Raw genomic sequence first — 11,180 nt, forward strand, 5'->3', positions numbered from 1 at the left:
ATATATATATATATATATATATATATGTGTGTGTGTGTGTGAAAAAAAAACACCTTATATATTTACGTAAAACAAAGGGAGGTTGATTTAAGCATGTGAATTCACATCATTATAGGAACACCATAGATAAAACTTTAATAAGGATTTAACTTTTATGTCTTTAAATTGTATGAGTTTATATGGGAAGAATTTGCACCACATATTAGGACAGGTTATCAGCTACAAAAATGTAATTTTGACCATTCGGGGAATATAAAATTTGAAAATAAAACTAGAGGCCTAACTACTATACCTGAATATACATGCATAGTATCCAATATACATATAAATTAATAATAAGATTTAAGAACAACGATTTTAATGTTCAATTATGCTTTACCCAAATGAACAACAGAGCGCTAGAATTAAGATATTTTTAAAATTAGCTGAAATTAAAATATTAAACCTTTATTAACAATACATTACAGTCATAACCCGTCGAAAATGAGAACTCTTAAATCCAATATAGTCAAAGATAAAGTATGAGTGACAGAGACACATTTGTTTGTTTGTTTTTTAGACCAAAGCCACATCGGGCTATCTGTTGTGTCTACCGCAGAGATCGACCCCCGGATTTTAGTGTTGTAAGTCAATAGATTTACTGCTGTCCCATCACGAGAAAATACATTTGTTAAAAGTAAATACTCAATAAAGTGTATCAGCACCTTAGCATTAACATAGTCTGTTCGTCTTTGTGGCATGCTTCTTATCAGTCTACAATAGTTGTTTTGTTTTGTTTTTATTATAGGGGTTCCGTTCCATTCCTCAGTAAAGAAAACGGTTCTCTCTCTCTGAAGTCGTACACACAGTATCCAAGGAGTGTTCTACGAAATCTGTATAAGTAATTCTTGGGGGCCAACTCATGACTCCCCTCGTTTCTTTACAGGGTAATCCATCATAATCCTACTAGTATGACACTCGGCATGACCTTGCATAATACATAATAACAAAGTACTGTTCTGTTACGTCCTCGAAAGGTCGTACGGATAAGTCTAACAGCACTTCAAAAACAAATATGTTCTCAAAGGCCAAACATTAGATATGTTTGATAATTTCCAGCGAATGCTTCCTCACATAACAACTGATGTTTCACTGTACATATTATTTAGCCCTGGTTTGATCGAAACACAAATCTGTCGATTATTAATAAACACGAAGTATCGACTCTCCTATCTAAACAAGCTATGCATTGCTGTATAGCCAACTACTGGACTGAAACAAATCTTACCTAATTGTTTTTTGGCAAATTCGCGAAGTTTATTCCTGACCGTTTGGTGGCTGATAGCCATCTCACTGCATGCTGTCCTGAAGTTCAAATTGAGTCCATGGTCAGTAGAACCGGGATTCCCTAATGTTACATTGTGCAGATATCACTCATTAGTAGTATAGTTGCGTTTATACGACCAATCCCATGCTTTCTTGTGAACAGACCAGTTGTCTGATAATGCGTCTTCATCCTACCCACAACAGATATGGTACATGGAAATGTACTTCCACTAGTGTCTATGTGTTCCTGGCTTCCATCCCCAGTAAATAACCTTGTCGTGCAGTATTACAGAAACAGTAACATTTTTTGAATCAATTGTCAGAATACCAAACCAATAAAATGTAAAATCTGGAGATTAGATGAGGGTACTGTCTTTCCAAGGCAGGCACAAAAAGCAAAATGCACCGAAACAGCCATGTATTTTTTAAAACAAGACATTTTAAACTTACACGGAGTTCATTGCGTATCAGTTTTTGTGGAATTGTACTTAGGTGTAATTTGCCAGATGATAACAATTGTTTGGCACCTTTCCTCTTTTGATGTAGGGTGTGACTTCAAAATCCATACATAGCTTTAGGTGATAAAAAACATGTGGCTGTGATTTACCTGCATACATTTCAAAACAAGCAATTTAAATAATTTTTATGTAGATGATAAGATGTGAATGAAAAAAAAATTACACCAAGAATTTTAAAGATTGGAATATGTTAAAGGTCTGTAGCTTCTATACATAAAGCCCATGAAAACTAAAGAAGGCTCATACTAATTCAAACTAAATGTTGGCTTATGGTCAAATATTCGCAATCATCGGCTTTAAATATGAATTTTATTTTCGTTACTTTTTCTTCATTTAAGTTTTTCTCGTGATTATTTTGAAAGATACTAGAAATACCGGTAAGCAAATTATATCAATGAATTTCAAAACACTTTAGAGCAGAGAGTGCGCGAATGTGCCGGATGGCGGATCGGAAGGTCCCAGGTTTATTCGAGATATGCTGATGAACGTGCTCCGCACTTTCAGATTTTTGAGTGTTATAACTGTGACAGTCAATCCCACTATTACGAGTAGTCATGTAGTCGGAGGATGCTGTTGACTGGTTGCCCTTCCTCTCGTCAGCAGTTCCAAATTAGGAATGAATATGATTGAACCTTAGAGTTTCTAGCTAGGTCGTTTAGCCCATATGTCATATAAGGTGCCGTTCAGGTTGAAAATATCATATACGCAATATTAAAATATTGTTCTGCTGTAGAAAGAAATCTATGAAAAACATTGCTCCTTTTTTAGTTTATTAATTAGGTGAAAAGTCTTTACGCGTGCACGTAACTCTATCGATAAATATGGTAAGAACACATACTCTCCCTCCTCCTTCTTCAATGCCTCAACGACAAGTCTGAAGAGAACCCATTGTGTAGCTTTGCCCTTAGCAACAACAAAAAGTACGAACATGTGTAATTTTTAGTAATTATAAAACGACGCAATGAAAGCCTTTTATATTTTCAGCAAATTAAATCAATCTTATTTGCAGTGCGCCATCTTGTTTGTTGCATCTTATATTAAATGTTAAATACCTAATGCTGTTTACTAGTAAAATAAGAATGGCAACATCCTTTGGATATCCAACGTACTAGCCCTCTCTTACGCCCTTTGGACATCCAATGTATTAGCACTTTCTTACGCCCTTTGGATATCCAACTTATCAGCATTCTCTTAAGACCCAACATACTGGGATAGTAGGTTAATCATCTGAAAGCTTATATGAACTGGATCATTTAATTAGCATTCTAGCAGTGCATGCAATCACTTATATTATTTACGCTTTGCATGCAATTTACTTACAGGCAGCTTGGGGTCTTTACCGTCCAACTATCACGGTCTGTAGCGCTTGTCTATCATAATTAGACTAGCTCGAGCTATATTTTAGGCATATACATGTGTGCATATTCTGATACTTACTTCTGTACTTACAACAGTATCATTATTTGAATCACGTGTATCGTCAGCATCTTAAGAGTTTATCCACAACGCCTCATAATTTTGGGGCGCAAGATTGTACTTCATGGTCTGATGTGGAAGTGTATGAGTATACAAAGCTTCACCAAATCTTCACTGAGCAATTTCATCGCCGCTCGTGTTACAACTACTTGTCCATATTGCATATAACACTGGGGACAAAAATCATTAAGTCTCGTTTATTTCTTGCACATATTTAACGAAAATAAATATTAACAATGAGTGCAGCGTCAATTAGCTACTTTTGTGAGACGACTTACAGCAACTCAAACGCAATAAATGAGATGACTGCTGTAACCAAGCTGTCACAGATCATCAGTTTTGCCAGCTTTAAGCCCATCTTCTATCATCTAGAGTTATATAGTTGAATAATATTCAAAAACAAATAGTGGAAGCAGTGAAAATTTCTTCGGGATAGTGGAAATTTTAGAGTTTAAACTTAAAGATACAGAAATAAGATATTTCTTTTATGTTAATTATCATTATTCTTATGTATCATTTTGCCTCCCAGTGGCACAGCGGTATGTCTGCGGACTTACAACGCTAGAATCCGGGTTTAGATACCCATGGTGGGCACAGCACAGATAGCCGATTGTGTAGATTTGTGCTTAATTACAAACAAGCAATGAATAATTTTTACACAGCGCTTTGTTAAATTGACAGCAAACTCTATAGGCAACACAGACTTTCCGAATTTTCTTATAAATAATGTTATGTTTAAACAAACAATCGTATTGGATCCATGCAAAGAAAATAGCTAAAAATAATATTGGTAACAGAAACCTGAACCCATAAGTTTGAAATCAAAAAAGACAAAACTGATCTTTAAGACATTTAACGATAACGATTAGTAATAATTATAACATGATATTTTTCCACTTTTTTTCTCGAAGCACAAAAGTAAGTTATAACATTAAGAATAATTTGTAAATGTATATAAATAAAAAAATTTTATATAACAGACTTAATCTTTCTTTCATATAAGATCTAGCCATAGAAAATTTAGGTTTATGATTTCAAACGGAAGACGACAAATGCTACAACCATGCAATATCTTTTTTCTTTTTTTTGTAATCAGGAAGACTAAAATGGCGTGCATAATCTGAGCATTCTACCATGAAACATGTTCGTTATAACGTATTCTCGCATGTCCAAGTATATTGAATACAAATACAATATATTGAGTTTTGTAATATATATTCGTTTCTAACATAAGTTTCGATATGGTTATTTATACATGTCATTGTAAAAATTACGTTGAACCTTTGGAAAACTTTAGTCCACAATATCTGTTAAATATCTTCATAATTGAATGCCCACATACGTAAACATTTACATATTTATTATTCTGTGATTATACTATTAAAACATGATTTTATAATGTATTGATAGCTTCACTGAAATAAGTTTTTAAAATTATTCTAGCAACATTTCTGAAGCAAATGCATCATGTGAGCTTATTCACATTTTGGTAAGGAAAATAAATAACAGTTATTCCAAAGAATAACCATGGATAATTAATTGTGTATGTTTGTGCAATGTTATTTTAACAACTAAAGCAAATTACTCTAAAAACCAAACAAACTGCTCACATTCCACCACTATGCGAGGCCTACTTGATATATTTGCTTCTCTCTTCCAAATAGCATTGATGAGTCGTGAATTCGGCGAAACTAGTCTGTTGCACCAGTAATAGTGAAATTTACGTTTTGATGGAAAACGAAATTAAAAATAGTTAAGGTCCTCTTGAAATTGATCTGATTGTTTCTCTCTATATTTTATGTAAGATTATTTAACAAAGCCAGCCTTTTTTGTTGTTGTTTCAAAGCTTATATTAGCTGCTTTTAACAAGTAATTTTCAACTGGTTTTGTCAATCAATAATTTTATTTTCTGGTAATAACAAACATAATTAGGATTATAATTTATATTCAAAGTGATTACGCTTGAAGTATATGAAACCCTCATGAAATATGTTGGCATCAAACTCAGTTTGGAAAGAAGCATCGTATACAGATAATTTACACAATTGTCAGACAACATGCTAGTTTAGTGTTTAATAAACGCAAAAGCAATCCAGGTAAATAAATAGGTTGACACACACTTCTAAACGAAAACTTTATTCTTTCCCTACGTTTCAGGCAGACGATATTTATTAAGCAGTATACACCGCGTTGCATAAAAATTAGGCAACAAGATGTATGCTTGTGTAACGCCTGACGAAGGATGTCTGCCATAAACGTTGAAAAATAATAAAGTTTTTATTTACATATATTTGTTAAGCTATTAATTTATATGAATTGCTTCTTCCTACTTTTAGCAAGTAAAGCACTTGCATTTTTAACAAATTTTTTTCTGAACTTAACCACAATTATGAACTTAACTTATTTTATTCTGGAGAACGAAGAAATTTTATTAATTTTTTTGACACGAGTCACAATTAAAAGATTAATATTTGAGAGCTTTCTTGCTTTTTTTTCACTCAAATGATATGTTGGTTGTTGTTAAGCGCAAAGCTACACAAAGGGCTATCTGTACTTTGCCCACCACGGGTATCGAAACTAGATTTTTAGAGCATTAAGTCTGCAGGTTTACTGCTGAGCCACTGGAAGACTGAATGATTTGTTTCAGATTAATTTTCATATCGAGTCTATAAAGACTTTTTATAAGTTTTTATCTTAAATTATAAAAGATCTATGCTTATAAAACACGGGAAATTATTTTATCCCTTTTTTTTCCAAAATGTCTGAGTTAGGACCATCCAAATGTGCTGGTGCTATTGTTTGTACAGAAAAAAAAGAAGGTTCGTGTAATCATGGCCATAGTTAAAGTATTGATACAGAGGAAATGAAGAAAACATTATAATAATGTGGATAACATATTTGATACCCCATAGCACGGTTAACTAGCTATGAAAATACGAACTTTCCTTTCACTCTCAAACTAATTATCATAATAATTTCTTAATTTGGTATTGCAAATACACACTGTTATTTAATATAAAAGTTTCCGGATTATTCGTCAAATGACGTAATTTCCGTCTTTGGAGCTAACAAGTTCAGCAGTTTCCTGAATTAATGGAAAAAAGTTTTATTGTCATGCAACCGAAATACATTCCTAAATTATTTTTAGTGAACTATGTAGCACAACATTACAATCTATCTATCCACAAGAACGTTGAAAATAATAAATTGGTAGTTACTCAAGGTGTTTAAGCTATAAACAATATTATAGCTATAAATATTTGTATGTGTTTAAGTATGTAATAATTTTGTTAAAGATTCAAAAACAGCTCAACAATAATATAAAAAAATATTTCCATATTTTGGTTTTTAGCAAGTTACTGAGAATGTCATAAATACACACACACACACAGATATATATATATATATATATATGAATGGTGAAGAAGGGAATAACACAAATAAAAAATACGGGTGAGCTAAGCAAATAAATTATTTTAGTACCTGTAAAGGGGGTGGATTGATAAAATAATCTCAGACAAAGCAGTATCTCACAGCACATGCGTGCATTGTTGAAATGAGTCACGGGAAACGACCTCTTCTTTCATTGGCTATTTTTTTTCAGCCTTCAGTATTACATCTAACTTCTATTTCCTTTCGTTCTTTTTTTTCTCTTCTTTAAAATGTGAGTCATTCTACATCAGAGTCGATGGGCATTGCTGATGGTAATAAATAAAGAGTAAAAAAGGTGATTCCTCTAGCTCTTATACTGTTTTAATGGAAGAAAAAACAATAATAAACAATTTCAAAACCTTAGTTAGTTGATCAACATGTTAAACAATTTGTCTGCAACATTAAATATATATATATACATATGAAGAAGTTTATGAAAAACCATTTATCAATGTGAGCACAATGAGCTAATGAAAGGGCTATAGAACCAATCTTTATTTACTCTAGTAAAACTCTATATTTCAAATATCTATCATATAACGTTAAAACTGTACTCACACATTTTTGTAGAGTTCAAATGTGGTTAGTTATACTTAATACTCCCCACAAACACTCGGTGGCTCAGCGGAAAATCTGAGGACTTATAACGCTAAAAATCGGGTTCAAGACTCGCAGTGGGCACAGCACAGATACCCCATTGCATAATTTGTGCCTAATAATAAATATGCGAACAAAGTATACTTAGTAATAGTAGTCAATAGTGATTGATTTAAATCTAATCTCTGCCATTTATATCTTAATGATAAAAAGTCAGTCACTCACTTATAAAACGACAGTTAAGAGCACGCCAAAATGTCTATAACTCTTCTTTCCAAATTACTTCTAAAACTCAATGAGTTCTTCAGTAAAATCACTCCCTGTATGTTTCTAACAATCGAAAGTACTTTTATTACAATGTTCTATGCTGATGAACATGTACTTGGTAAGCTACTTACGAGTTAGCCAATTATCTTGAAAATACCCAAAGAAAGGAAATTCAAAACTACTTAAAATGACTCATCCATTGAATTTCTCTAGATTTACTTTGTTTTCTTCTTCTTCTTCTTGTTTACAGACATTTCACATTTCATGGACCGATTAAAACGGAAATTTATATAGACTTCCAAATACCTCAAGTTTTACTTCGGTTTCAGCCAAGTTTAATTTATTTCTAATATCACTAACAGGTGGAACTTTATTTTTATTATCTACAAGAAGATGAAACGAAATTATTTTTTCGCAAAAATAAATTATGTAGCTACAGTTTATAACTTTATTCTGGGTTTTGTTTTATTCAAGAGTTTCTAAAGCAATAATTGATATCTTGCCTAGGCAACAACATGAAAATGAGTAAGAAAGTTGCAAAATTACATTATTAATTAACTTTCTGAAAAGGCGGATATAATAATTATGAGACAAACACCCCATAAATGTACTCAAGAGACATACACCCATAAGTTGTCTAAACGTGACAGTTTTTCGTCACGGATCTATAGAGGAAAAATCTCGAGGTTCTATAATATAATATGCATAGCAGTAGTAAATCTGAACCTACATTTTGTTTAAAGAATCTAGTTAACAATCCAATGTGTTTCCATTAAGATATTGTCTGTACTGTAATAGTTGTTTAATAATGAAGTTTGAAACTTATTTTTCGTTCTGATATTTCAAACCAAAGAGACAAAGTTATTGGCCAGAGAATAAAAGAGAGAAGAAAACATGTTAGGTTTTTACGGTTGAAGAAGCTTCTTATGCACTTTCTCAAGCCCTTTTGATATTTTAAACCGGAAACAGAAAAAGGAAATATAAAAGACACAACGATTGTACAAGAGCATTCAAGCTGATTTCTTTCAAATTCGGTTTAATTATTCACCTTTTATGCACAATTACCTTTGATATTCCAAATATGAAAAATTCACGTTTCTCTATCTCTTACCGCAAGCCCCTCAGTTGCTCAACGGTAAATCTACAGGCTTACGACGCCAAAAGTCAGGTATCGATATCCGTGGTGTGCAGTATTAAAATAGTCATTACAAGATAGCCATCATTCGCAGTAATTAAAATGCCCTCAAAAGTTATTAATAATACTAGACGGACATGCTTTCTATGTCTCTTATAAAATATAACGAATATTAAGAAAAAATTAAGAAATTGGAATACTAAAACTTCCGCTCTTCAGTGGTAACAGTGTCATTATAAAATAACGAGATACGGCTTTATTGGTTTCATAAATAACTATAATCATTCTTATAAAATATCTTCCGGATTTCATAACCTTTAAAGCACAACCTAGTCTGTATTGCTAATCGTCCCTTACTTTAAAATCAAGTTTTACCATAAAATGGCAAAGATAAAAGTATATAAAAAAGAATTGATTATACTTCATTACAATGCACAATGGGTTATAGTTGTACACCGGTAACTAAATTCCCTTATAAATCTGGGCTAGATCAGTTTAAGGAATTTGTATAAATTCCAAATCTGGTCTAACACACAAAAGTGGGCTAAAGGAAATATTAGATCATGTTTTTGATGCCTTTTTTCTCAGGAAAATGTGATGAAGAAAACTGAACCAAATATCCACATGATTATAATTTGTAAGCACTTTTCATTTAAAGCAAATACTTAAGTTTGAATATCAGATTTTGTTTGGGGAATAAATATATTTTTTAAAAAAAAGAGAAAAATGACTTTAAAATATAGATCTTAACTAATTTGTGGAAAAAAAATGTGTCAAAAAATTCGGAAAACTTTTAAAATAGCTAGATATGTGCTCAAGTTAAATACAACAAGTAAATCATTAAAATACGTAAAGTTGATTAAGTATTTAAAAAGGTCTGTACATAGGTAAACCGATAAGGATATCGGATCATAGATATTTTCAAGCAAACTAAATATTATGCATTTTGATACTCTCCATTACGATAATTTATTTTGAGCTTTGCAAATCAATCACCAAGAAAGCAGATAAAGGGCATGACTTGGAGCTAAGAGTCAATAAGAATCGCCATTTCTCATACGTTTTTATGCTTTGAATACATAATAGTTCAGAGTAAAGTATTAAAGACTTAATAATTATGTGTTTAAAAGATTGTTGAATTTATCCTCTGAAGGAAGTTCTCACGTTCTGCTTGAAATTGTAAACCAAGAGAAAGAAACATCCTGAAGGAAATGGGTGGGTTTTATCATGTGATAATGACTTTATTCTGACACAGGAAATATAATTCTACTGTTAAGAAAGTAATCTAAGCCAATAAATTAATTGTTAATCAAAAAGACAAAGTAGGCTTAGCATGGCCTTGTGGTTCAGGATACTCTATTTACAATCTGCGGGTTGCGGCTTCGAATCCCGTCCCCGTACATGCACACCCCTTTTAGCCGTGGGAGCATTATAATGTAACAGTCCATCCCACTATTCTTTGTTAAAGAACATCCCACGAGATGGTGGTGGGTGGTCTCTAGTCTATTACTTCAAAATTAACCTTAGAATACCTTGCGCGAAATTCAAAACAAACAATCATTATATTAATGATCTTATGGTTAATATCCAAGAGTACCAATGTATTAGTATTTATACGATATCGTTCTCAAATTTCACCAGCTGTCTGAGAACAATGGATTAATTTTATTCTTTCTTTTTTCCATTTTTTTAAAACTTGTTTTAAAAAATCAGAAAAAAGAAGTTGAAAATGTTTAACATGTTTAACACTTAATCTAAAAAAACGAAAACAATTTATTAAGGGCTGTAAGGTGGAAAATAAAAAGTCAGTAAATTGATACATAACTCAACACACAACAATTCATAAAACTATATGTACTTTAAATTTATTATTTTTTAAGCTTAGACTTAAAGTGCATTATTAAATGTTTTTCATTGAATTCAAGTATAAGTTAGAATGAGAATATACTCTTCATTCCGTATTTGGCAGTTTATCCTAAACAACATCATATGCGATACATGAACTAAACAGCCAGATTAGAAATCGCAAAACACAGATATACCCAACCCTAATTGAAAACTGTTAACCAAAAGGGGAACAACCAGTCTGCAGCACTGATTCCTTCCTACACTGCTACTTATAACGGTATGATTTTATTATAATGGAGCTTGCGATGTATACGTCCAAAACTCAGATCTCGGAAACTAACGCACCAATCATCATCAATAATAACTAGGCAATATTTTTTGATAGATTGTTTAGGCAGAGTATTCATTCTAAAAAGTTTCATCAACTAGGTAATATTTTCATAACCAGGCAGTATTTTTATAACTGAGCAATAAATAAAACAATTGAAATTTCCACAAAAATGATACGTTTCTGATTTAACCAATAAAAATTACAAAAAAAGGGAATAAGTTTCAAATATAAAATAATCAAGAAACAAACTTTAAAAAGTATTTATTATTCT

The sequence above is a fragment of the Limulus polyphemus genome, unplaced genomic scaffold (genome assembly GCF_000517525.1).
Source record: "Limulus polyphemus unplaced genomic scaffold, Limulus_polyphemus-2.1.2 Scaffold64, whole genome shotgun sequence".
In the NCBI taxonomy this organism is placed as follows: Eukaryota; Metazoa; Arthropoda; class Merostomata; order Xiphosura; family Limulidae; genus Limulus; species Limulus polyphemus.